The following is a 22,172-nucleotide window of genomic DNA, read 5'->3' as shown; positions in this document are numbered from 1 at the left end:
ATGGAGAAGGCTGAGGTGCTCAATGACTTTTTTGCCTCAGTCTTTACCGGCAAGTGCTCAAGCCACATTGCCCAAGCCACAGAAGGCAAAGGCAGGGACAGGGAGAATGAAGAACAACCCACTGTAGGAGAAAATCAGGTTCGAGACCATCTCAGGAACCTGAAGGTGCACAAGTCCATGGGACCTGATGAGATGCATTTGTGGGTCCTGAAGGAACGGGTAGATGATGTTGCTAAGCCACTACCCATCATATCTGAGAAGTTGTGGCACTCCGGTGAAGTTCCCACTGTCTGGAAAAGAGGAAACATAACCCCCATTTTTAAAAAGGGAAAAAAGGAAGACCCGGGGAGCTACAGGCCAGTCAGTCTCACCTCTGCACCTGGCAAGATCATGGAGAAGATCCTCCTGGAAACTATGCTAAGGCACATGGAAAATAAGGAGGTGACTGGTGACAGCCAACATGGCTTCACTAAGGGCAAATCGTACCTGACAAATTTGGTGGCCTTCTACGATGGGGTTACAGCATTGGTGGATAACGGAAGAGCAACTTATGTCATCTACCTGGACTTGTGCAAAGCATTTGACACTGTCCCGCTGACATCCTTGTCTCTAAATTGAAGAGACATGGATTTGACGGATGGACCACTTGGTGCATAAGGAATTGACTGTATGGTTGCACTCAAAGAGTTGCAGTCAATGGCTCAATGTCCAAGTGGAGACCAGTGACAAGTGGCGTTCCTCGGGTTGGTATTGGGACACGCACTGTTTAACATCCTTGTCAGTGACATGGACAGTGGGATTGAGTGCACCCTCGGCAAGTTTGCCAATGACACCAAGCTGTGTGGTGTGGTCAACACGCTGGAGGGAAGGGATGCCATCCAGAGGGACCTTGACAGGCTTGAGAGGTGGGCCCGTGCAAACTTCATGAAGTTCAACAAGGCCAAGTGCAAGGTCCTGCACATGGATTGGGCAATCCCAAGCACAAATACAGCCTGGGTGGAGAATGGATTGAGAGAAGCCCTGAGGAGAAGAACTTGGGGGTGTTGGTTGATGAGAAACTCAACATGACCCAGTAATGTGCACTTGCAGCCCAGAAAGCCAAACATATCCTGGGCTGCCTCAAAAGAAGCATGACCAGCAGGTCGAGGGAGGTGATACTCCTCCTCTACTCTGTTCTGGTGAGACTCCACCTGGAGTACTGTGTTCAGCTCTGGGGCCCCCAACATAAGAAGGACATGGACCTGCTGGAGTGAGTCCAGAGGAGGGCCACAAAGATGATCAGAGGGCTGGAGCACCTCTCCTGTGAAGACAGGCTGAGAGAGTTGGGGTTGTCCAGCCTGGAGAAGAGAAGGCTCTGGGGAGACCTCATAGCAGCCTTCCAGTACCTGAAGGGGGCCTGCAAGAAAGCTGGAGATAGACTTGTTACAAGGTCATGTAGTGATAGGACAAGGGGTAATGGGTTTAAACTGAAAAAAGGTAGATTTAGACTAGATATAAGGAAGAAATTCTTCACTATGAGGGTGGTAGGCACTGGAATAGATTTCCCACAGAAGCTGTGGATGCCCCATCCCTGGCAGTGTTCAAGGCCAGGTTGGGCAGGGCTTTGAGCAACCTGGTCTAGTGGAAGGTGTCCCTGCCTATTGCAGCGGGGTTGGAACTAGATGATCCTTAAGGTCCCTTCCAACTCAAACCTTTCTATGATTCTATGATGATTCTATGATAAAATACAACATATCAAAACCAGCAGCAATAAAAAACCAGCAGCAGTAAAAAAGAAAATTTGCTTGATTATGTAAAAAAAAGAAGTAAATGAAGAAAGCAAATTTAAAGCTACTGTATGACTGTAGTAACAAACTGAGTCTCAGATATTTGTGGATTTTTGGAGGGATTGCCATTTTATTTTTTTTACATCTCCAGTGACATAAGGTCTCATTGCCATTTTGTGACTGTAAATGAAGTCATAACTAAGCCCATATGAAGATGATGTCTGCAGTTCACTTATAAAATCTCTGAACATTAGGTCACCTGAACTAAATCTGTTTAAACCTCAGAAGTAATAAGATAGCAAAGATGATATTACAGAAAATTCAAAAGCTGTTTCCATCCCATGGAGTTCAGAATTACATTACATACAGAATATAATTAACTCTACTGTATTCTATTCTAAATAGCAGGTTAAGAGTTTAGAATTCATCTATTAGCATAAACAGAATTAGAGCAATGGCATGTACTATGTTAACTAAAACATCAGCAGAAATTGAGTTACAGGGGAAAATGAGGATGTAGGCAAAATGCATAGTCTTATATCTAGGGAGTGATTGGAACTATAATTAAAATCACAAACTAGAAATTAATACAGGAGTCTGGAAGATGATGGAGATTTTCAAATCACTGATTAATATAGGAAGCAACGGGAGAAGCAGAGAATGAAAAACTGTTTCTCTGTAAAGAAGAATATGTCACCAGTGCTATGCAATTCCCAGGCCTTAGAAAGCAGGAGATCAAAAGACAGGATAAGAATGTGACATCCTAATGGTGGGATTAATCTCAGTTAACTTAGTCATCTAAAATGTAGGCTGCTCTACTATGGTAATTATCAGAGCTCCTGCTACTGCTCACTGAAAAGGTGGGCCACTCAGAGGGCTGATCACCCTGTATTATTATACAGGAGTGAATTACCCAGATGAAGTTTATCTTTCTTTCCAACTGCATATGGAGGGAGGCTGGACAGCCCGGTCAAACTACACTTCTGCCTTTTAAATACCTAATATTAATGTCAGTTCATGCCAAACAAAGTTAAAAAAACCTTGTCTGCAAGGAATACTTTTTTTTTTTTTCAAATACTTAGTCTTAATCTGTGTACAAAACAGTGTTCAGTAGATTTAGTATCATCTGAGACACTTCCAGTAAAACAAATGCTGTGAATCCACACCAAAACTTTGGATGAATCCCACAATGAAACTGAAGAGAATATTTGCCAGAACAACTGAAAATCTTGCCCATGAGGAAAATGTGGAGGAATATTTTTACAAATAGAAACTACAAAAAAGAAGACAGTATGTAACCAACAAATAATGACGGTCAGCAAGGCTAGCTGTTGAAACTTCTTATCCCATTACTGCTGAGCAATAGAGAGTGATGGAAAGGTTATATTTATACTAACATGATCACATTAGTGAGAGGAAAGTGGAAATTTTTCCAGGAAACATTCTCACTCGTTTATACAAATTCAAAATCACAGATTTTTTCTTGTTGTTCAAGGCCTGTACAATGCATAGCAGGAACAAACATTCAGACCTAATATGTTTTTTAAAAGGATAACACAACTTCCTTGTATCTTCTGGGTTTTTTGCATGAAAGCAATATTTTCAAAGTGTAATTTTTTTTTTCTTCAGGTAATACAAAACACAGCAGTTCCTGTAAAGTGCAGTTAATCCTTGTCCAGTCTGTGCCATTCAGCCGAGGCCTGAAATTACTTTTGCCCTGTGCAGGAAGAACATTTCTCCCTAAGAGAGGTTTTAAAGACTATTTCCTGTCATGCAATAATTCATATTCCTGTATTAACAGAATTTCTGGCAAATGCCTAAGCTCTTGTTAAGCTCATGTAACAATAATACCATATCAGAACGGCCTGTTGTGAACTATATTACCTTAGTCATGTGTAGTGTGGCATTAACACAGGTATGCACCTTTCATTCACATAGTGCTGGAGGTCATACAAATGCTTAGGTGTTTTTGCATGTGGCAGTGTTATCCACCTCACATCTCAGAAGTCTTAGCAGTATAAAAATGTTTCATGATGTAAAGCTCTTTACAAGGAGCCAGAAGTATAACCTGAAAGATTACTTACTCTTCTTTCATTCGTAAACATGGCTGTTTGAAGGCACTGTTAAAGAAGGTGCAGTCTGACAGCCAGAGACTGTGTTAAAAGTAGTTTTATTTTAAAATACAAATAATTAACAGCACCCCCTCTTCCATTTCCTTCATAAATTTCTCTTTTGCAATATTGAGGGCCTCTCTCTTGATATGCTGCATCCTGCCAGACTGTGAACAGACATATGCTGAGGTAGCCCTCATCCTAGGGAACCCTGTCACAGCTGACAAAGTGCTGCACCATATTGCCAGTCATAAAATGTGGAATTTAAAATCACCAGATGTAAGTAAGTGTGTCATTTCAGTCTCAATATTGTATGTTTACTCTATTCTCAGATGTAAGGCTTCATCCAAAACATATTCAAGTCATTAAGAATCTTTCATTTGGCCTCAGCGAGCCCTGAATCAGTCCTCCAAAAGCAAATAAGTTGCTTTTTGATACCATCTTTTTGCTTTTACAGTAGCCAAATGGAACCAGAGCTTACTCATCTCTACCATACTCTGAGGTCCAATCATGCTGTGTTTACTCAAATTAAAATCCCACTGAAAACAGTGTGGATTTTTTTTCTGCCTCTCAAGTGTATGATAACAGGTCAACAAACAAGCCAGCAAAATTCAGCAACTCTCTGGTAAGCTTATTAAAAACTGGAATGTCCTAATTAAGGATGGAATAGGCTCCTCTGTGAAATCTACTGCCAGCAGTGAAAAGGACAATAATACAATAGTGTCTTTTCACAGTTAGGCTGAATCTGTGACATACAGTAACTGACTAATGATCTAGTTTCTTTTAAAGGTGTAGACCAGATATTCAGCTAAGGTAGACTGATCTACGTCTTTTTCTTCAGCAAATCTATATCAACTTGTATCAATAGGAATTTGACCCATTTTTTTGTAATGTCACCAGTGCCCACATGTTCCTAATTTGTCTAATAAGCCACAGAACTTTGCTCAGTCAGTAAAATATGAAATCCCTCTGCTCTTTTGCCACTGCTTCTCTAAACAAACACAGTGTCAGCAAGGAAAAGTGTGCTGGTGCTGAGTTTTTATTTTTATTTTTTCTATATGCATGAACTATAAAAGAAACAAACAATAGATACAAAAGAATCATATGCTCTTTTTCTAAAGAATGCACCTCATCAAAAGATTAGAAATCATATTAAGTGCTGACTGCAGAGAAATCTGAAGTTATTAGCTTCTGCAGAGATGAGGTTTTGTTTTTTTATGGTGGTTTGCTTTGATTTCTTCCTTCTGGTTTCTTTCCCTTGGTTTACCTTAGTAGAAATGTAGAACATAAAATGATTAAAAGAAGACATGTTTCTAAACAGAGCAAGGCAATACACTGACTAATGAGCATCTCACTAAGTACATCTATATGAAAGAATAATTTTGAAACTCTTCATTCTCTAAACATGTTCATTATATTCACTTTAGACCATGTAATTGTATGGCAAATTGAATCACGCTAGTGAGCTGAAGGCAACTTAGGAAAGATCATTATTGTTTTATTATTCTTGTTACAGAATTTAACTTAATTTGAAATCTGCATTATTGTCCTGACAGTGAAAAACACTGAAATCTTATTCTGGGTACATTATATACCATTTCATAAGCATATCTAAGTGTGCATGCTTATATATCATTCATTCCATAACAATCATTCTATTTGTCCAGCTAAATGCATTTAGATACTGTTTGTTTGTTTGTTTGTTTGTTTGTTTGTTTGTTTTTTCCCCTGGACAGAATAGTCTTATATTTAATATTTAATTGTATTTTCACTGTCTTCACTAAACTACTTTTCTGTAAAACGCCAACAAATTTAGGGAACTTTATGACAGTAAAAGGAATATTTTTACATTCCCATATACGTTAGTCAGATGTACAAAGTATCTCTCACACACTGAAATGGTAATACTCTCAAATTTAGAACTACTTTTTCCTTAAAAAAGAACTGTTCATTACCTCCCTATATGCACGCTACTCAATATCATAGTATCATAGAATGCTTTGGGACGGAAGGGATGTTTAAAGCTCACCTAGTCCAACCCCCCTGCAATGGGCAGGGACATCTTCAACTAGATCAGGTTGCTCAGAGCCCCATCCAGCCTGTCCTTGAATGTTTCCAAGGATGGGGCATCTGCCACCTCTCTGGGTAACCTGTTCAGTGTTTCACCACCCTCATCGTAAAAAATTTCTTCCTTATATCTAGTCTGAATCTACCCTCCTTTAGTTGAAAAACATTACCCCTTGTCCTGTCACTACTGGCCCTGCTAAAAAGTCTGTCCCCATCTTTCTTATAAGCCCCCTTTAATTACTGAAAGGCTGCAATAACATCTCCCCACAGCCTTCTCTTCTCCAGGCTGAACAACCCCAGCTCTTTCAGCCTTTCCTCATAGCAGAGGTGCTCCATCCCGCTGATCATTTTTGTGGCCCTCCTCTGGACCCGCTCCAACAGGTCTATGTCCTTCCTGTGCTGAGGACTCCAGAGCTGGACGCAGTACTCTAGGTCAATTAATATGATTTTGAAATTCATTTACACTGGTACATATCAGAGGTAGACCCAATAAAAAGTGCAGCACTATCCTGTTGTTATAAAATTTTATACAAATCAAGCCTATAAACTTTAGAATATCACAGTAAGTAACACATCAAATCCACTCTCCAGATATGTCAAATGACTAGTGCTTCAGAGGAGGGAAGATCTGCTCTGGAGTCCAAACATGAAACCCAACAGCCAGGCTAAACAGACAGATCTGTGGGACGAGCAAAATAGGAGAGGACACTCAGCCCCCTTTTCCTTATGTTACTGAGGAGGAAGAGAAAGAACAAGAGAGCTGTCCTGCAACAGAACTACATTAATTCACAGCCTGAGAGTATTCTGCCATTATCCTCCGCTCTGTGCAGCATACTGACCTCTGAAAGTTGAGAAAGTATTTTAGAATAAGAAAATACCATCAACCTGCTTCTTTTTTTTTTTTTTTTTTAATATTAGCTTTACACATACCAAACTGAACTAAAGAGATTTTTAAGACTCTTAACTTTGCTCTCAGATCCTTGATTGGAGAGATCTGCTGGCAAAATTTATCAATTGCTGTCATTATAACAAAAGAAAAAGGAAGTAATGACAGGTTTAGGAACAGCTGTGCATTACCCTGCTTGTATTTTACCAGGCAGCTCTGCTATGTAGTCTCTGAATGTTAGTGCTGTGAAGGACTGTGTCCTTGAATTTTCTTTGGGAGACTTGATTATTATCTGTGCCAGTAAAGGACATAGAAGCAAAAATCTATCTATTTTACACATTGTTTAAAAGATGTTTCTCAAGAAACAGAATTAGAGTTCTTTCCTTTTGTGTTGGTTAAAAGATGCTGCTTCCCAAAGTTTGTGCAGATGCATACCCTCTGTAGTAGACTCACTATGATAGAACAGTTCAACATTAAAACAAGACATTAGAAGAAAAAATAAGTTTTTAAGTGAAAATGTGGCTTGAAGGATTTGAAGGTCTGAGAAAAAGGGATTTTTCTCTGTTTTTTTTAATGTGAAAAAAAAAAAATCTCATCTGTTTCCTGTGATCGAGTTTACTGAAACAGATTGGATATACGGCAGAGCATCTGTCACTGCTCTTTAGTATAAACAGAAAAATGCAGTTAGTCACTTATTGCTAAACTGCTTTTAATTTCAGTAATGTTCATACTTTTTTCACAAATATGTTTGTTTATTTGTCTTTTGCTGCAAAAATATTGTGAGCTGTTTTCTAAATTAAAATCAGACATTTTAATACCATATTTAATCATTAGATAATTATGGCTTCCTCCTGTATATATATGGGTGATAAAAAACAGGATTCATCTAATCTACTGTCACTCAAAGTTAGTCCAAGCAAGAGACGCACACACTCTCACTCTCTCTGGTTAAAGGAGAAGAACAAATGCATTCAGAATATGTGTCAGGCACCTATATCAAATATCTATTATAGGATGGAATTTGATTGTAGAAGGATATTAGATAGCATTGGTTATCTCCAACAAGAGAAGCCAAGGCTTGTCCCTAATGAAGTCAATTGAAAGTATGGATTTGATTTATATATCTTCGACTATTGATTGTAATTCTACAGAAGTTCAGTGTCAGGACTTCTCATATCAGGAGCAGCTTCCAAAGTTATTTTATCAAAGTCAGTTCCATAACCATGAAAGATTTTAGTACAGGAAAAGGAAATAAGGATAGTTAGGTGAATGAGGGCAGATGACCTATGCTAGATCAGGGATTATTAATTTACAGTTGGCTGACATGTCATGACATTTGAAGCTATGCATTATATCCTAAACCACTCTGCAAATCCAGATTTCTTTTAAACAATATCAAAAGTGATGTCTGCAAAATTGCGAAGCATTTGGCCAAAGCAGTTCATTTAATAACTTTGTTTAGTAAATAAACCCTGAACAACTGTGTACTTTCTACACTGGACAACTCAGGAATTCAAATGACATTACAATAATGATAATTAGGCTTTGCAATTCTTTTACACATATTTAATGCAGTTACAAATTCATACTATTAGGCAAACTTGTTCCCTAAAATCTGATATGCACAGCTAAACAGAGTATTAATGTGTTGGCTGCTATCAAGTCATTCATTTTCATTTTAAATCCCACAGTGCTTATTACATTTAATAAGTGACAAGCAAGGTAACAGCAAAATCTCAAATTTACAAAATTATTTGAGTTAATCCAAACCAGCAAATTAAGTAAAATGTTAGAGAGAACTAAACAAATCAAGTGAAGGGAGAAATGGTATTCAGAATAAATAAGTGCAAAGCAATTTATACATTAAGAAAATCTTAAGCTGCTTGCTTACCTCTGTCTCAAGAAAGGAACCATTAGTCATTGCAGTAATTGAGAGATATTTGCTTAATTTACAACTGCAGTCAGAAGGCAAACAAAACATTAGGCTGCATAAGAAGTAAGATGATGAATAGCACAGAGTTTCAAAGTTCTTTTGTATAAATCAATACTTTGGCATCATCTGGAACACTGTATGCACTACAGCATGGTGCTGGGAGATAGATTATGCACAAGATCCCAGACTTTATGTATTGTTCCAGCTTCTACTGGGCTTTACAAAATCAAGAAAGAATCTGTGCACAGCTGAAGGGAATGGGTTGCCAACATCAAAATCAGACAACTGAGGATGAAGGTGAATGCTGCCTAAATCTCCTGTTTCCTGTTCCGAGAATGTCCATGGTTTTTCTTGGTTACTTATCTCAAAAAAACTACATGGAGAAAAGAAGCCTGGAAAGAATGACCAAGATTAAGGAAGACACTCATCAGAAAAGAGTTTGAAAAGACAGATTTTTTTACAAAGAACATTCATAGAAAGAGCTATGATGAATGCATATCAAATAATGAATGGCCTACAAGAAAATAAATGTCTGTTCTTCTGGTCTTATACCACAATCAGAAAGACAGCACAATGATGATAAAAGAATTAGGGATTTTAAAAAACAGTAGGAGAAAATACTTCTTCACATGATGTGTAATTAGACTGTGGGACTAATTTCCAACAGTTTAAGAATACCAATGAGGAAACTGAGAAAGACTGCTAAGCCCTTTGCCTCAAGATGTAAGCTGTACATTTACTATGAGAGATCACTTTAGTGGAATGTTATCCAATTTGTGAGGGTTATCTGGTTACTGTACATTCAGCATATGAGTCTAGTATGAGACACAGGAGAAGGAAAAAATTAAACACCCAGGTACATAACCCCTAAGGTACGGGAGATAACAGAGTCAATACCATAGATGAGGACTCTAGGTTCCTGATTGACGGGGCGTTGAAGGAATCACCCAAAGTCTTGAGGAAGTTCAAACTGAACTTTCCAACTGATAAGAAGGGGAAACAAAATTATCTTTAGCTTCATGGGAAAAAGCAGAATTATTGTGAGATAGTTGAGGTGTTGTGTGGGATTATATAAAACTTATTATGGGACATTTCAAAGAAGAAAGAAAGGCATAAAAAGGAAAGGATCCAGGTGATTTGGAGAAGTAGTGCAGGAAAACAGAGAGAAACAGGGATAGAAGAGCTGCCCAAATGTAAGCAAACTGTGACTATTCTTGCATGGCCAAGCTTGCACCTGACTGCTGTCCTGCCTCCTCAGTAAGCGTTATTCCTGACTCTTTGCTGTGTGAGTGTGCTCTCCAGTGTGTTTGTGTGCAGTATAGGCATGCACTCACCAGCAAAATTCAAGCCAGACCAAGTGGCAAGTAGGACAAGAGCCATAGGTGGAAACAACTGGAGAAGGCGCTATGGGTCACAGGGCCCTGTTCATTGGGGGACCAGCAACTGTAGTGACTGGGATCTGGAGGCCAGCCTTGGATGAACAAAGTGACCAGGGCCAACTACTGGGCCAAGCTCTGAGTATGTGTGTGTGGGGGAGAGAGATTAGCAAAGCCCCATCCTGATCTGCAGAGCTTGGGCCTATGTTGTCTGTGTTTATGTAAGTGCTGTTGGTGTTTTTGTGGGTGCCAATAAGGCACTGTTCTTGTGGCTGTGTTGAGCTGTGTGGTGGTTATGTTGTTCTCTGTGCATCTGTGTGTTTGGAGCTCCTTGTTACTGGTCAGACCTGCAAATGTTAGCAGCAGCAGCCACTTCTATCAGACTGGGACAGAAGGAACCTGCAGGTCCGGAAGCTCACCAGATTTGGAAACCTTTCACATTTACAGCACAATGTGGCAAAGACTTTACCCAATTCTGCTTTTACTGAAGAACTTACTTACACTTTTTTTGAAGACTCTGGTACTGGTAACTGTGGAAGTCAGGCACAGAATTACATGGCCCTCAGGCCTGACAATATATACCAATTTCTTTTTGAAGACTTCCTGTGTGAAAAAAACTCTTCTTAACTACCAAAATTTATATGAAAAAAGAAAATACATGGTAATGTGTAAGAAATATGCACACTAAACAAGAAATTATGTTGACTCAATTTTGCTTTTTGTAATAAATAAAAAGAATGTAAGAACAGTTTGTGCTTAATATTTGTACCATCCTTACCTATAAACTTCCCAGTTCCATTTCACTGTGACAAGCAACCTGTAATAGAGAGATTATATTTACTATGGTAAGTACCATGCATAAAGATCATATTTCATGCAAGTTATTTTTCAAATTTAATGTTATGTAGGTAGCAATTTTCATGGTCGTAAAATTGAGTTAACTTAAGAGAGACCTATAAAAATTAGACTGTGTATATCAAATACAGTGGTGAAATGTCACACTGAAATCCATTGCAGTAGCCTGTGTAACTGTATATTCAGAGCATTGGCTCAATTCACTTTGGAATAAATACTGGAGTGTACAAAGAACTACAACTTCTATTGAATGTAGTGGTGACTTGACAGGAATAAAAAATGAAAAAAATAAAAAATAAAGATTTTAAGATATGATTTTTTTGTAGCGTATTACATGATACTACAATACCATGTTCCAGTTCAGCAAAGCACTTGGGAAAATCACCATTTATTTCTGTGTTTTTTGAGCATATACTTAAATGGTGTAGTGATGGACCATCAAACAGCAGAGCACTGTTAGGGTTGTATAAACAATTTCTTTTAAGCAGGCAGAGGTAGGTTTTCAGAGAAAGATTTCTATATGAACATAACAACAGGTGCAAAAGTAGTAGCTTCATCAGGAAAATCCAGCAATGTATTTGCACCATGCTTTACTCTGATACCATCAGCACTACCTCCCATGAAACTACAAAACTTTTCACTATGCTTTAATTGCCTGATTTACCTTTTTAGTGAAGAACAAAACTCTTTCTATAATGTATGAACAGCTATTAAAATAAAAAACTATGAGCCAATAGTGAAGACAACAGTCTAATAGGTTAAAAGTTCAGGGGTGGTGGGAGTGGGGTTTTTCATTTATTTTGATTTTTGGGTTTGGTTTATTTTTGGGGGGCAAGGGGAGAGTATCCCAAAACATTTTAGTCTGTATTAGAATTCTGTATACTGGAATGTACAACTTGATACAAGTGATGAATAGTCACTTTTGGCTTCAATGCAGCCGACAAATGACCACAGACAGAAATATAGGAGTTATTTTCTCTAAGATCTTTTGCAATCATTGGCTTCTCTGCTAAGGGAGCTTAAATAATACTATTTGTGATGATCTAAAATGGGCATTTTTGCTTTTGTGTTAATCTGGGAACAAAACAAAACATCCTAGAAGACAGTCTACAACTGTAAAATAACCAGTGCATATCAAGATATAGAAATATTAGTTGCTATAATGCATACACAGCCTAGACCTTTATACATATATAGCCCACCCTGTCTGTCTCTTTCTCTCTTTTTAAACATATAGCCACCTTACAACTGTAAAATAACTGCCACCAACTACTATAAAATAGTTCATCAGAAACTAAGCCACATTCAAACATCTAAATGAGATGTGAAATGCTTTGTAGTCTATTATTCAACCCATCAGTTACACTGGTCCTCAGGATCTTCTGATTTTGAAAGACTAACTGCAAACTGTAAACATCACCCACTTTATTTTTTGTCATCCTCAAAGACAGCAATGCTTCTTCAGATAGAACACGTTTAAAACATTATAAAACTACATTTTTTTTGTATAGTGATAGCTGAGACATCAATTTCTCGTGCAAGTAGTAACATTTATTAGTTGCTGGTTATCTCTTCCTCCCGTTTCTTTTCCAGTTGTCACCCCTTCAATGTATATAAAGGTTTAATAGGAACCAAGGCATCCAAATACTTGAGGTGAGTCTACCCAGACTTTTTCTTTCTGATTTGGAGGCTTATAAAATCAGGAAAAGCACATTTTTTTGAATAAAAATTAAAAACTCCGTGTGGTGGGTTAATCTTGGCTAAGGGCCAAAACCCCACCCAGTCGCTCTCTCACCCCCCCTGCTCCTCAACAGGGCAGGGGGAGAAAATACCATAAGAAAGCTTATGGGTGGAAGTAAAGACAGGGAGATCATTTACCAATTACCATCACAGGAAAAACAGACTCAGCTTGGGAAAAGTTAATTTATTGCCAAGAAAAATAGATTTAGGTGGAGTGAAATAAAGGCAAACATGAGAACAAAACTTTTCCTCCTCCCTCTCCCAAGCCCAGCTTCACTCCTTCACTGCTGCCCCTGCCCACACTCAGCCCCTGAGCCGTGCAGAGGGGATGGTGGTCCGTCAGTCCATAGCAGCTCCTCTCTGCCACTCCTTACCCCTTACAGTTTTCCCCTGCTCCTGCGTGTGCTCTTTGTGGGCCGTACTTCCTGCAGGGAATGCTCCACCTCCTCCAGTGTGGATCCCCCAGGCTGCAACGTGGTTATCTGCTTCACTGTGGTCTTCCCCATGGGCTGCAGTAGAAACTCTGCTCTGGTGCCTGGAGCACCTCCCCCCCTATTCCTCTCACTTTGGTGTTCATACTTCTGTTTCTCAACTTTTCCCCCTCCTCCTCTGTCTGCTTGATTTTTACTGCCTTTTCTTAAATATGCTTTCCCCGAGGCACCACCATCTTGTCTGCGGGGCTCAGCCCTGCCCTGCGGTGGGTCCGTTGGAGCCGGCTGGAACCGGCTGTGTCCGGCACAGGGTAGCCCCGGCCTCTCCTCACAGAGGCCGCCCCTGCAGCCCCCCTGCTACCGAATCCTTAACACCTACAGCCAATGCAGCTTTGAGGGACAGGCTGTAGTCTGGCCTCTCTTGAAATGTGAAAGAATATCCCTAAAATTCCCAACGAGGAGAAAAAGATATGCACACTGGTACTACCAGCTACTGACTGATTGCGAGCTGGGGATCCATACCCAAGAAACTTTGAGTGGCCTCTTTCTACCACCTGATTCTCCTCGCGTCTAAAAGAAATGCTCTCCTGCAAAATATCTAGACTCTCATTTTAACTATGAAAGATATAAAAACTTCATTATTATATGGTGTGTTTCCTCAAAATCTTAAAAGCATTTCCAAGTCATATGTATATAGACATAGCACTTTCATCCATTCTTATTTCTAGAGGAAATGTGATGACATAGTGAAAGCGTAGGCATTCAAGAAAGGAGTTAAAAGATTAAAAGTTGGGAGACCTGTTAGCAGAACCTACAAGAATCACGTGCAGTTTGTTTGCAGTTTGCAGTTCCCTGCATATGTTTAACAATTTATTTGTGCGGATTTTCTTGTAATGGCAAGACATTTCAAAGGAAATGGATACTCTTAGCTACCAAATAAGATTCACTGATATTAAAAGGATTTTATACTGTTAGAAAAAAGAATTTAGTAAAAATATAGATTTTAGTCTCATGAGCTGCATTTAATGTTGTTTTTTTTTTTTTTCAATTAGTAATTACTTTAAATCTTCAAAACGTAAGTTTAATCTGTGGGTATTCATGAGTTCTTAAATATTTTTGTTTAGGACTGATTACATTTCTTACTTTCTCCCCCACTGTCCCACAGCAAGGACGTTTCCTTTGTATCACTTTTATTACTATTTACCCACATTTTAAATAGCCAAAGATATTTCTTTAGGACTTAGATGCATGGTAAGAAAGGCAATTACATTTCTCAAATCATCAGGAAACAAGGTCATGGAACATACAAATGTACTGAACATTCTGCATATTGAAAATAGGCTTAAAAATCAGCAAGTGCGTGGCATTGTAAATGTAAATATTCAAAAATAAATTATTACAATCAGTCATCATTTATGAATTTTTGTATGCAAGTTCAGAAACAGCCATTCTTTAGGCTTAAATATGCATCAACAGCAATCATTGCTCTGACAGCTAAATGACAGTATACATAAATTACTCTGCCAAAACTCAACATTTATATAAACAGGAATAGTCCTAAGGACTATTCATGAAAATTTGAAGGTGTCCTTGACCCTTTCTTTCTCCTCTGCTCTTTCACTTTGTATATTCACATTCTCTGGGATATGCCAAGAAGACCTCCCCTATTCATTCAAATTTCAAAATGAGTGGAATTTTTATAAAACAAAACAAAAACATTATTTCAGACCTCAAAGTAGTCTCTATAGATTCATGATATTTTTAAGTGAAAAGCTGGAATACTGGTCTAGATGAGAAATAATTATCTTGTTACAAAATAATGATGATTGCTGGAGAAATAAAAATGAAACAGTTGCTTTCTTTTATCCCGTTTCCCTTTCAGAGGCAGTCTAGAATTTCCCATTCCAAAACACTTCAAATTAAAGCATCAGAGTCCTGGTTTCAGGGTATCACTTATTTTTGTATATTCTATTATTATTAATATTAGTATTATTATTAATATTATTATTATTTTCCCTTCCTTTTCTGTCCTATTAAACTGTCTTTATCTAAACCCACAAATTTTACTTTTTTTTCCCTTTTTTTTTGCAATTTTCTCCCCCATCCCACTGCGGAGGGGGGGAGTGAGTGAACAGATGTGTGGTGTTTAGCTGCCTTCTGGGTTAAACCACGACAGCCCAGGAGAAGGAGAACCCTTTTGGTGTCTTTACTATGTCTTCTTTTATTCCCTCCTTCCAGTCCAGCTCTTTTTCTGCCATCTTGAATTTGGCTTCCAAACGTCACTAATTCAGCCTTATCATCGTTTCCCATCTCCCAGTTTCTCTTCAGTGCTAATAGTTTAACATTTCTTTCAACTCATAAATAGCCTAGGTCCTCATAAGCATTTCAGAATGCTGGTAACCTCATTTCATAAAGAAACTTTTAATTTACTTCGATAGCCTATGACAGAAGGAAAGTATTCTTGGAAAACAGTATATTGAGAGGTGTCCACAAATAAAACACCTTGGAAAAATCTTAAAGGGCACCCAGGACAATAATTTCACACAGCACAGTGCTATACCATTCGAACTTAGTAGCCCAGGTAAAGAGTGAAGTCTTTTTCCTTTAAAAAGGACAGCAGGGACATAAAGTGTAGTTATTTGCTTAACCACTGTATCTAACAGTCTTGCCAAGATATATTGGGTGGAATAATAGAAAATATAAAATTATGATATAGCAACCACAACAATGAGAGGAACATTATAACATGCTTTTATTTTTCTCTCAAAACAATTCATTCTGTGGAAACCAGAGCACTAACATAACATAGGACTGGAAATAACCGCTTGCATCATCAGATGTTGCTTCCTATCATTGTCATTAGCTTTTCCAGTTCCATCCAGAAACACATTTAATTTTCTGCCACCACTGTCATTTGGAAGGATGATCCTGATTGCTTTATAACCTAGGAATGTCTTCTAACTTCTAGCCTAAATTTACTCATGGCCAGCACACACATCTTTTTTTTTCTCTAATCTTTTAGAAACACCTGATGTGTTATGCTCAGGAATAACCATTACCTTCTCTATGGCCATACTACGTGTATAATTATTAAACTTCGGTTTTCATCATATTGAAGCTCAGGAATGTCCTTTGACTAATCAAAATGGACAGATCTTTTTCTTCCTCTGTCATTTTCATCTACTCTGTTCAAGCTTATTGTGGATTTTCCTATTAACTCCTGAGCAAGTGACCTTGAACTTTGTTTTATTATTATATTACATCCAATTTCTGTTTCTTAAAGCTTGAAAGTAGTCAGCTTTTCCTGTATAACACTTTGATCATCCCCTGTGTTGAAATGCCTTTATATCAGCACCAGATTTGACTAATCATTACAACTTCTTCTGTCAAGGTCATGTAGTAACATTGTTCAAAGATCAAGATTCAGATATTCACTGAGTTTAACAAATGCATGTTGTTGAGGAGGATTTTAGGCCTCAGCCCTCTGGCTAAATCATATCAGAATGTAAAAAACTCCTAAGATTCAACATTTTTTGCTTTTTTTAAGAAACATAATTGCTTCATAACAAAGTCAATAACATTTTTTAGAAACCTGAAACAACTCTCATGTTTGAAATCCAACTCTAATATTCAGTACAGCTCTGCCACTGTGAGTGTAACTTGTCACAAGTACCATATGTAGTTGAAATAATTCCTGTAGTTTATCCTCTCAATCACATTTGACCAATTTACAGTCTGAGAGGAACCGGGCTGTTGATAATTCTAATTTGTAACTACTTGGGCCCTTTATCACTAAGGTATTTAAAAATATGCTTAATGTAAGTATGAGTGTAGTTAACAAGGGCTTCTCTAGGAATGATATAATAGTGGAAAGACTCTGGTATCTCACTGTATTTTGAAAGATTTGAGTCTGAGTTTCCCTCTGGAACCATGAGCTGCTCCCAGTTAAAATAGCTATAAATATGCTTCAGCCATTTTGTCTGGAGACTCAAAACTACTGGATACATTATTAATTATCTCATTTTATTCCACACATTGGCTAGAGAATGTAGCATTCCTTAATCATACTAGCCCAGTTACTATTTTTGACTTACATACTCTGCTGAATCAGGACTGTTGGCTCAGCAGGTCTATTAGGATATTTTTTATTCTTCTGGTGTTCTACACAAAAAATAATCACTACTGGAATTCTCCAGTCAGCACAAGTGGCTTGAACAAATACCAAAACATGTTTAATACTGTGGAAATGTATTATACAGTATATATTACAAACTTACTCCAAAGCTTTACTTTTTTCTCTCAGCAAATAGTCTATAAAGAAAGCTGCACTCAGAACCCTGAGGCAGATCAATTTTCATGGCCATAAAATTGTTTTGTTATTTTATTTCCTTAGTAGAAGTGAGGAAGAATTTCTGATTGATGATATTTTCTGATGTTTGATTAATTATATACAAAGATAAAGAGACAAGGTTGTTAGCTGGAGAACAGTAATATGTCAAAAATTTAGCAATAAAGCAGTAAAAGCAACAGAAAATCTGTAATATAAAGTTTATTGTGACCTTTTTCACCATATTGTGTCTATAAAAGAGATTAAAATTTGGGGGGCAAATGAGTAGTTTATCTAGTGCAGCAAGTATGAACCTTAGTAAGCTTCTGTGCAAATTCTGCATTACGGAACGAAGTACTATTAAACAGTGGGACCAGAGTTGTTTTGCTACATGCTGCAGTCTGAGCCATCCCTGCACATTGTGGCGTCTAATATTTCTACATCATGAAAGGAAGGAATTTCCAGTATTCATGAAAGAGGTGGCAAGAATGTCCAAGTAAGCAACTTCTGAGAATTAATCAAGTACAATTCCAAATGTAGCTATCATTCAGTGTGGTGACTCAATGACTGCATTTATAATAGTAAACGGTTTCATTTCCTAAGATCAGCTGGTACAAAACTCCCAGTATCTCTGCGAGTAACTCTCTTTTTCTCCAGAACAGCGTGACTGCATGAAAACTGCTTAATGGAAATTGTTCCTGGAATGCTCTGATTTTCAAGGAACATTTTAGAAGAAATTTGAGAGGATCCGTTCCAGCAGCTTATTAATATCAACAATCACATTGCAGTGCAATTGAACATTTTAAGGCACTGTTTAATTTAACAGATGTAGATTTAGAACCCAAATATATACTCTAGGTCAATTAAGACTAGTGTTCAATACCACAGAAAGTGACACAGAAGGTGAAGAAATAGGGGGATTTTTTCTGTAGAATTACTCCCAATCAATAGGGAAGGGTTGTTTGAAGAGCTGAAAAACAATTTGGGAGTGATCTTCAAAATCTGTTATGATTCTTGAAGAAAATTTCAAGAAAATTATTCTCAATAAATTCATCCAGTTTGTAAGAGACACTGCATGTGAAGCAAGTCAAACGGAGAAAAAGTGTCATGAAGAACTGACATTTTCTAAAATAAATTACATTTAGGGCACTCATGTAAGCTATGACAGCTAAAAGAGGCAGCAAGTGACCTACTTGGATAAATCTGATGCTCTTCATTGATTCAAAAGCAAGGGGAAAGCATGTAAAGTGTGAATGGAAAACTAAACCAACCAAGCTCCTCAGAACCAACTGGAAGTTGATTTGATATACATGAAATGAGATCCAAATAGGAAGAGACACCCAAAGTATCGAGAATCAACTCCACATTAATAATAGTAAAAATAAAAACAAGGAAGTAATTGGTCATCACTCAACAAGAAGAAACACTTGATAACAAGTAGGTGACCTAAGTATAATTTAGGACACCTTTGCCCAATTGAAAAGAAGATCTTCACTTAATACAAACAATAAATGCTGAGATCTTCAGACAGAAAATGAAAATGGCAGCTCAGAGCTGCAGCTGGAGGACAGTCACAAGTGGTGTTCCCCAGGGCTCAGTATTGGGGCCAGTTCCATGTAATATCTTTATCAATGATCTGGACGAGGGGATTGAGTGCACCCTCAGTAAGTTTGCAGATGACACCAAGTTGGGTGGGAGTGTTGACCTGCTGGAGGGTAGCAAGGCTCTACAGAGGGATCTGGACAGGCTGGATCACTGGGCCCAGGCCAACTGTATGAGGTTCAACAAGGCTCAGTGTTGGGTCCTGCACTTGGGTCACAAGAACCCCATGCAACACTACAGGCTTGGGGAAGAGTGGCTGGAGAGCTGCCCAGAGGAAAAGGACCTGGGGGTGTTGGTCAACAGCCGGCTGCCTATGAGCCAGCAGTGTGCCCAGGTGGCCAAGAAGGCCAATAGCATCCTGGCTTGCATCAGAAATAATGGGGTCAGCAGGACTAGGGAAGTGATCATCCCCTTGTACTCAGCACTGGTGAGGCTGCACCTCGAGTACTGTGTTCAGCTTTAGGCCCGTCACTACAAGAAGGACATTGAGGTGCTGGAGTGTGTCCAAAGAAAGGCAACAAAGCTGGTGAAGGGTCTAGAGCACAAGTCATACGAGGAGAGCCTGAGGGAGCTGGGGTTGATTAGCCTGGAGAAGAGGAGGCTGAGGGGAGACCTTATCACTCTCTACAACTATCTGAAAGGAGGCTGTAGTGAAGTGGATGTTGGTCTCTTCTCCCAAGTAACAAGTGATAGGACGAGAGGAAACGGCCTCAAGTTGCATCAGGGGAGGTTTAGGTTGGATATTAGGACAAATTTCTTCACTGAAAGGGTTGTCAAGCATTGGTACAGGCTGCCCAGGGAAGTGGTTGATTTCCCATCCCTAGAGGTATTTAAAAGACATGTAGATGTAATGCTTGAGGACATAGTTTAGTGGTGGACTTGGCAGTGCTAGGTTAACGGTTGGACTTGATCTTAAGGGTCTTTTCCAACCTAAATGATTCTATGATTCTGTGATGAATGTCATGATAGAGTAATGAAAACATAGCTGAAGTAATCTCTGAAATTGCAGCAGTTATTCTTCAGAATTTGTGGAGGACAGCAGATGGATCAAAAGACCAGAAAAAGGAAAAATGCAGTGCTGAACTTCAGCAAACAAAAGGAGAATACCTCAAGGATTATAGATTCTACCTTCAAAAGAACTCCAAAACAAATAATCAAATAGCCAATTTGTAAATATGGGGAAGACAACAAGCAGCTGATATATATTTGTCAGACCAAATCATTTTAGCAAAGTACATCTCTTTCTACAACTAATAGATCTTGTGGGTAAGAAAGAAGTAGTATGCGTATGCATCTTGACTTTAGGATAGATTTTGACACTGATTAATATGACAGTATTGTAAGCAAGCTAGGGAAAAAAAGTTCTGGAACAAGTATAAGATCATCCACAGGCAGGATGGACTAATGCAGGAGGGAGGAAACTGTTATATATAATTTATATAAAAGATGTAAAATTATTTAGCCTAAGAAAAGGTAGGAAGGATAGTACTGTTCAAGTATAAAAGAAGCTGTTATAGATGAAGAAACCATCTTTTCCCTTTTTCCATGGTGGGTATGAGAATGAGAAAACTGCAGAAAGAAAATTCAGAGAAACTCTTGGGAAAAAGCAGCATTGCTTTGGAACAGAAAGTCAGAGCCATCTGCACCAGGAGAGAAAGACAGAGCAGGCAGGGCTATCACTGCCATCGGAAGGCTTTACAAACAGAGAAGGTAAAGGTCTATTAGGAATGGAATAGGTGCAGTTGATACGGCTTTGAGTGAGGAGCTGGACAAGATTAAATTTAGCACCATACAATTCAATTTCCCTATGATAACTCCCTCGCCAATGCCTGCTGAGGTGTCTGCTGTTTACACAGTACAAGCCTTCATATTCTTTGGTGGGTATGGTAGATTCAATTTTGAACATCTCTAGAAAAAGACAGATATAGCAGCCTCAAAGATACGATAGAAGGATTTGGAAGCTGATACAGACGTGCTGCCTCCTTTATGCTTGACCTTAGTGCTGCCTGGCATGAAGTTGCAAATTCTGAGGGGTGTGTGTGTTTGCAGGGAACGCAAAATATCCCACTGCAAAGGTCATAAACCATTAACAGAAAACCGGAACTTCTTTGTAAAGCAAAGAGCCTCATTTCAGGCTTTGGAACTCCCTTGTTTACTTTACCCTATTTCTAAAATGCAGGTGATTATATTTTCTTATTTCTTGGGCATTTGTGTTGGGCATAATGACCTTATTTCAGCAAAGCAGCATGACAAAAGGATTTGATTTCAAGACAGGGCAAAAACCCTAAAGTAGAAGGGCTGCCAAAAATAGCAAGAAATTCTATATTTCTGCTTCTTTTTCATCATTATTTGTTTTGTCTGTTTTTGTGAAAAATGACAAACCAATAAAAATCATAACATTTTCAGCCAGCTGAAAAGAATTTTAATTCTATTAAGCTTTGGAAACTTAGAATAATTTCTGGGTACCTTTAAGAATTTATAAAAAGACAAATCAACTTGACACTTGACTTTTTGCAAGTCATGCTAGAATGAATAAAAGTGCCCTGAGTAACAGAAGTTCAGAAAATAAAAACTATTAAATGCAATTCTCTGAATTGCAGGTGGTGTTCTATCTTGAGTGATGTAGAGATTACACAACCAGATGAGCTTGGAAACCTAGAGGATCCCTCCTGCTGCATTGCCTGGACCTCCTGCAGCTGTCTCCAGGGCTTGGCTTCTTTCTAGTCTGACTCAGTGACCCAGTCTCTCCAGTAATGAAGCTGTGTGTATACCCGATAAGCACTTTATGCTATCTACAATATATATGTATATATACGTATATACAGGTCTGGCCATAGATCACAGGCAGACACAGAGAGCACTCATATGAGCACCCAACAGCACCAGTGGTTTCATCCTCCTCCCCTCTCTGACTGAGCAGAATGGAGTCCCAATGGTGTGAAAATATGTGCATATACAGGGTGGGTCCATCCAGCAGCTGGGCTCAGACATTCAGTCTGCCCAGTAGCTGCCCCTTGATCCCAGTCTCCCCAGTTGCTAGCATCTGGACATATGAGGCCCCAAGGCCTCAGCCCCACT

Source organism: Platalea leucorodia (genome assembly GCF_965183815.1).
Source record: "Platalea leucorodia genome assembly, chromosome: 3".
NCBI lineage: Eukaryota > Metazoa > Chordata > Aves > Pelecaniformes > Threskiornithidae > Platalea > Platalea leucorodia.
This window is presented reverse-complemented; position numbering follows the sequence as displayed.